At 54.6% G+C, this 5,000-nt stretch overlaps 3 non-coding genes across 3 annotated transcripts in view; all 3 read left to right on the top strand.

The window, feature by feature from the left end:
* The window catches only part of LOC137927657 (small subunit ribosomal RNA), a 1,904-nt gene extending 182 nt beyond the window's left edge, over positions 1-1,722 (top strand). The window contains exon 1 of the ribosomal RNA XR_011107805.1: positions 1-1,722. This exon is cut by the window's left edge and continues 182 nt beyond it. This is a non-coding gene — a ribosomal RNA (small subunit ribosomal RNA).
* Positions 1,723-2,529: 807 nt separating this feature from the next.
* Positions 2,530-2,686, top strand: LOC137927708 (5.8S ribosomal RNA). Its single transcript, XR_011107852.1, has one exon. It is a non-coding gene; the product is annotated as a 5.8S ribosomal RNA (ribosomal RNA).
* A 1,174-nt stretch (positions 2,687-3,860) lies between these two features.
* Positions 3,861-5,000, top strand: part of LOC137927718 (large subunit ribosomal RNA) — a 4,033-nt gene continuing 2,893 nt past the window's right edge. Inside the window, exon 1 of the ribosomal RNA XR_011107861.1 lies at positions 3,861-5,000. This exon is cut by the window's right edge and continues 2,893 nt beyond it. This is a non-coding gene — a ribosomal RNA (large subunit ribosomal RNA).

Consider the following 5,000-nt stretch of genomic DNA (forward strand, 5'->3'; position numbering starts at 1 on the left):
CTCTGACCAGTGATGGGATGAGTGCTTTTATTAGATCAAAACCAATCGACGGAGGGCCTCGCGTCCGAAGTCGTTAATTTTGATGAATCTGGATAACTTTTGCCGATCGCATGGTCCAGCACCGGCGACGCATCTTTCAAATGTCTGCCTTATCAACTTTCGATGGTAGTTTCTGCGACTACCATGGTTGTCACGGGTAACGGGGAATCAGGGTTCGATTCCGGAGAGGGAGCCTGAGAAACGGCTACCACATCCAAGGAAGGCAGCAGGCGCGCAAATTACCCACTCCCGGCACGGGGAGGTAGTGACGAAAAATAACGATACGGGACTCTTACGAGGCCTCGTAATCGGAATGAGTACACTTTAAATATTTTAACGAGGAACAATTGGAGGGCAAGTCTGGTGCCAGCAGCCGCGGTAACTCCAGCTCCAATAGCGTATACTAAAATTGTTGCGGTTAAAAAGCTCGTAGTTGCATTTGTGCGCCGCGCTGTCGGTGCACCGCATCCGCGGTGATACTGACACGTCTGCGGAGCATATCGTCGGTGAGCCGTCGGTAAAACGGCGGTTCAATATCAAAATCCTATCGCGGTGCTCTTCGGTGAGTGTCGAGATGGGCCGACAATTTTACTTTGAACAAATTAGAGTGCTCAAAGCGGGCTCAAAATGCTGCTTGAATATTTCGTGCATGGAATAATAGAATATGATCTCGGTTCTATTTTGTTGGTTTTCAGAACTCCGAGGTAATGATTAATAGGGATAACTGGGGGCATTCGTATTGCGACGTTAGAGGTGAAATTCTTGGATCGTCGCAAGACGAACATCAGCGAAAGCATTTGCCAAAGGTGTTTTCATCAATCAAGAACGAAAGTTAGAGGTTCGAAGGCGATTAGATACCGCCCTAGTTCTAACCGTAAATATGTCATCTAGCGATCCGCCGACGTTACTACGATGGCTCGGCGGGCAGCTTCCGGGAAACCAAAGATTTTGGACTCCGGGGGGAGTATGGTTGCAAAGCTGAAACTTAAAGGAATTGACGGAAGGGCACCACCAGGAGTGGAGCCTGCGGCTTAATTTGACTCAACACGGGAAATCTCACCAGGCCCGGACACCGGAAGGATTGACAGATTAACAGCTCTTTCTTGATTCGGTGGGTGGTGGTGCATGGCCGTTCTTAGTTGGTGGAGCGATTTGTCTGGTTAATTCCGGTAACGAACGAGACTCTAGCCTGCTAAATAGGCGTCGTCATTTAGGTGTGCGCCGCTCCGGTGGCGCAACTCACTGGCGACGTATTAAAATTCTTCTTAGAGGGACCGGCGGCTTCGAGCCGCACGAGATTGAGCAATAACAGGTCTGTGATGCCCTTAGATGTCCTGGGCCGCACGCGCGCTACACTGAAGGAATCAGCATGTTCTCCCTGGCCTAGAGGCCCGGGCAACCCGTTGAAACTCCTTCGTGCTGGGGATTGGGGTTTGCAATTATCCCCCATAAACGAGGAATTCCTAGTAAGCGCGAGTCATAAGCTCGCGTTGATTACGTCCCTGCCCTTTGTACACACCGCCCGTCGCTACTACCGATTGAATGATTTAGTGAGGTCTTCGGACCGACACGCGGTGGCTTCACGGCCGTCGGCGTTGCTGGGAAGTTGACCAAACTTGATCATTTAGAGGAAGTAAAAGTCGTAACAAGGTTTCCGTAGGGGAACCTGCGGAAGGATCATTAACGTGTGTGTATGTGTGCGAGACGCGTGATATGTTCACGAACGTTGTTGCGCCGCTGTTGCTGTTGTTGCTGTTGCGACGACGACGACGACGACGACGACGACTTCGTACATACCGTGTTTACACATATATATATATGTAATACATCCATAATGATATATATATACGACATATATACATATATATGTACGTACGCGCGCGCTGCTGTTCGTATCTAATGCGGACGAGCGCGCGCGCGTGTGCGTGCGTGTGTGTGTGCGTGTTTGTATATATGTATAAAAAATAAAATGTGAAATAATTGTCTCTAGCGTCTATTACGCCTAACGGCGCAGCGGCGACGGCGCCGTGGCGGTGGCCGGTGGCGGTGGTGGCATTCGTCGAAAGTGCTACCGCCGCCGCTGCCTCCGCCGCCGTCGAAGCGGCCGGGTGGCGGAAAAACGCCGAGAGACGAGCGCCGACCGGGGCATACCAAACGGAGCGTTCGAAGCGGTGAAAATCCCCACTGCCTAGCTCAGGCCCTTTATTGTCGGTTGGCGCTATACAAAACGAAATTTAAGCGGTTAGAAAGATGACAATGTCGTGCGTCACGCCAGCTCGTTGGGGGGTGCGCGGGTCGTCGTCGTTCATCATTCTAAAGGATTCGCGTCGGGGCGTTAAGCTTTTTCGGTGCCGTTTCTTTATGAACGCCTCGGCGCACATGAATTCGACCAACTTTCGACGTTAATACATAAAAACGGACAATCAAGTGGCCGACGGCGAGAGCCGTAGGCCGCTACCGTAAGTAATAACAACATTAAGAAAAAACCATTACCCTGGACGGTGGATCACTTGGCTCGCGGGTCGATGAAGAACGCAGTTAACTGCGCGTCATAGTGTGAACTGCAGGACACATTTGAACATCGACATTTCGAACGCACATTGCGGTCCGTGGAGAAATATCCAGGACCACTCCTGTCTGAGGGCCGGCTGTTAAAATATAAAAACCACACTGTTCGGTGTAGAACGCGCGCTACGTGCGCTCGCGCCGGTCGATGCGCGCGGCGGTGACGCGCGACGCGGCGGCGGCGGGTTGGTGGGGGGTGATGAACGAGCTCGCGGACGGTGCGATGGGACGATCTCTAATAAGAGTCTCTCGTCCGCGCCGCCGCGGCTCTCACTCTCTCTCTCTCACTATCCGCCGTCGCTGTCGTCGCGCTGCCGCTGCCGCACTACCGCGCGCGGGCGAGCGGGCGCGCGCTCTTTCGAACAATTGACGGTTTCCGTTGAACGTTCTTCGCGACGGACGACGGACGGCGGGGTGCTGCACCCCTCACGTCCGCGTACGCGCGGAGCGCGTTTACGGTCCGTTTAAATATATCGAATTGTATTGAATATGAAACGAGTGTGAAAAGATTACACGCATCGCTAAGACGCGAGTCTTCGTAGTGCGGTCTTCGTCCGAGCTCATCGGTTCGTGTATACGATATAATAAAATATATCGGAAGCACAGACGACGCGTCTCCGACGGATGCGACCGGCAGGCGGTGAATGTTTTCTTGCGCGGCAAGCGTAACGCACACACAAACATATGTAAGTAAACATTACGTGATGTTCATGTGCGCGCGCGCCTAGCCCGATGCGAGAGAGTTCACCGCTCGTCGTCGCTACGCATCCGTATTATGTCGGTGATACGCGTCGTCGTTCCAGTGCGAACGTTATATTATCGTATCGATACGGACCGATACCGAAAGGGCCGGACGATCGATCGCTAACGAAAAGTACTCGCGCTCGCGTATGCGTGTCGAGATTTTCGTTTACGCTCGTATCATCATCATAATCATCATCGTCATCGTCGTCGTTCATCGCGCAACGCGTGTTGTGTGTGCAGCGTTGCGTTGTGCGTGCGCGCGTCTAGAGACCTCTAAGGACTCGCGACGCGCGCGCCTCGCGCACGCGCACTCGCTCTGCGACGCGCGATGATCGCGACGGTGGGGGTGGTGTACGGTAGGCGGACTCGACGTCCGAAGGGCGTCCCGCGACGACGACCGGCCGCCGTGCGCGCTTGCTTGCTTGCGCGCGCGGTCCGTCGGTTCGTCGTCGTCAAAAATATAATAAGGGACGTCGCGTACGGATATCGCGTCTGCCTCGAATTTTTATCGTTGGCCTCAGATCAGGGAGGATCACCCGCCGAATTTAAGCATATTAGTAAGCGGAGGAAAAGAAACTAACAAGGATTTCCCTAGTAGCGGCGAGCGAACAGGAAAGAGCCCAGCACTGAATCCCGCGATCGTCTCGAGCGCGGGAGATGTGGTGTTCGGGAGGTTCCGCTTTCTCGTCGTCGATACTCCTGTCCAAGTTCGTCTTGAACGGGGCCGTTTTCCCGCAGAGGGTGCCAGGCCCGTAGCGACGGAGGGCGGCGGCGAGAGGGACTCTCCTAAGAGTCGGGTTGCTTGAGAGTGCAGCCCTAAGTGGGTGGTAAACTCCATCTAAGGCTAAATATAACCGCGAGACCGATAGCGAACAAGTACCGTGAGGGAAAGTTGAAAAGAACTTTGAAGAGAGAGTTCAAGAGTACGTGAAACCGTTCAGGGGTAAACCTGCGAAACTCGAATGAACGAACGGAGAGATTCATCGTCATTCCGCGGCGTACGCGCCCGCGCTCTGATGCGACGTCCGGTCCGCCTTTAATCGGGCGCTGTATCGCGTCGCACGGGCCGGTGCGCGTCGACGTCCGCGGAGGGCGTGCACTTCTCTCTCAGTAATGCATCGCGACCCGTTCGGGTGTCGATCTAAGCGCCGCCGACGGGCAGCCCAGCGTTCACTTCGCGCGAGCGGAGTCAGGACGTTGGACCGTTTCGCGGTAGCCGATCGGCCGCCGGACGGTATAATGATAAGAATCGCGCACGCGCTCTCTAAAGGCGCGTCCGGCCCGACGCAAGATAACGTCGTACACGAGGTCCTGCCCGAGCGCGGACCTCGTTGCGGCGCGTCTGTCGTCGCAGCCGTGCTGTCTCGGACCGTGCGCGTCTCTGTCTGCGATGATTCAGTTTCGGGCACTCGCAGGACCCGTCTTGAAACACGGACCAAGGAGTCTAGCATGTGTGCGAGTCATTGAGTATTTGTATAAACTGAAAGGCGCAACGAAAGTGAAGGCGCGCGCTAGCCGCGCGCTCAGGGAGGATGGAGTGTACGTCCTTTGCGATCTGCACTCTCGCACTCCCGAGGCGTCTCGTTTCCAATCCGTGAATGCAGGCGCGCTCTGAGCAGAGATGCTGGGACCCGAAAGATGGTGAACTATGC

This window comes from Battus philenor, unplaced genomic scaffold, assembly GCF_028537555.1.
Source record: "Battus philenor isolate CCGP_79_NKW_IND1 unplaced genomic scaffold, ilBatPhil1.0.hap1 SCAF_36, whole genome shotgun sequence".
Classification (NCBI taxonomy): domain Eukaryota; kingdom Metazoa; phylum Arthropoda; class Insecta; order Lepidoptera; family Papilionidae; genus Battus; species Battus philenor.